Consider the following 1,451-nt stretch of genomic DNA (forward strand, 5'->3'; position numbering starts at 1 on the left):
ATAAAGTTAAGAAATGTGAATACCACTTCACAACCTTTAATCTGAACATGTTGGTCCCTCTGTAGGCTGTCTCCAATTTGCAGTGGCGTAAGCTGAGAGAGCAAGTTCATTAATTTCCACTTCTTCATGGAAATGCAACGTGGCAGAAGCTGAGCAGAACCCCAGGGTAGTTGCAACCCGCACCTCACCACAAACCACGCTTCCTGAAACACTGCACCAAAATCTTTCAGCCAAGTAACAGTAGCAACACTTTACATGTATATACAACAATAACATGCTTCTTATTGAAGAAAGAGGAAAAGATAAAATCACTGGAATCTCTTGCAATATCTTTTGTGCAACTTCACCATCATTGATAACAAACACTTGCCAGGTTATACCTATCTACTGAGACATCTCACTAATTCAAACGAAAGATCATCCTTTATTCTGAAAAAACCATTTACCGGAATGTGCCACAGCTGGAAGCTATTATGCAGGCCTTGGAAATGATTGTCAGCAGAATATCAGTTAAACAGGTGTATGGTGATGGCTAGGGCACATAATAGACTCATTAAGGTTAGCTTCGGTATCAGAAACACAGATTTTAGTGTTTCAAATATCTAGATCTTTGGGCTTGAAATCCGTTAAGATTTTTTTTGAGATCTAACATCATCTATTTTGATGTACATGAGAAGGAACAATGCAGACATAATGATATCTTCCAAAGCTGTAACTGGAAAGATATCTAAAGGGACTAACATCAGCTGGTGGGAGCCAATCTCCTAAGGTCTCTTTATGTGGTGCCTCCCATCCGGGTCCCATCTGGCTTCTCCAGATGGTGATTTAGAGTAGACTTAACCTATATGTTTGCAGTCATCTCTGTTCATCTCCGTTGCCTAAAGCAGTGGCTTTAGGGAGACTAAGTGCTTTAGGCTAGGTATGGCCTGAGTGAATACTCTTACAGGGAAAAACGCAAGTTGTTCCAGTTTTCCTCACTGTAGAGGCCAGCTCATCCACATATTATAAAGATAGTCAAAGACAGAAAAGGCACTCCTATAAAAAATTCTTTTCACAGAGACTACTGGCAGACATTTCTGCTCAAGGTTTGAGGTCTGTCAATTGGAAAAGATCCTGGAAGAAAAAGATGTGGGTGTAATCATGGTCAGCCATTTGATGGATTGTACTATGATTGACCATTAGTAACTAATACAAGAAAAAGCTGTAAGAGGGGCAAATGTGACACTAGGAGGTATCAGACAATGTATTTCCAGAGAGACAGAGTAGTTGTACAGGCCCTCATAGGACTATATTTGGAATATAGTGCTACATTTCTGTGCTGGTTTTGGCCGGGATAGAGTTAATTTTCTTCACAGTAGCTAGTATGGGGCTGTGTTTTGGATTTGTGCTGAAAACAGTGTTGATAATACAGGGATGTTTTGGTCACTGCTGAGCAGTGCTGACACAGAGTC

The sequence above is a fragment of the Aptenodytes forsteri genome, unplaced genomic scaffold (genome assembly GCF_000699145.1).
Source record: "Aptenodytes forsteri isolate BGI_AS27 unplaced genomic scaffold, ASM69914v1 Scaffold164, whole genome shotgun sequence".
Taxonomy (NCBI): Eukaryota; Metazoa; Chordata; class Aves; order Sphenisciformes; family Spheniscidae; genus Aptenodytes; species Aptenodytes forsteri.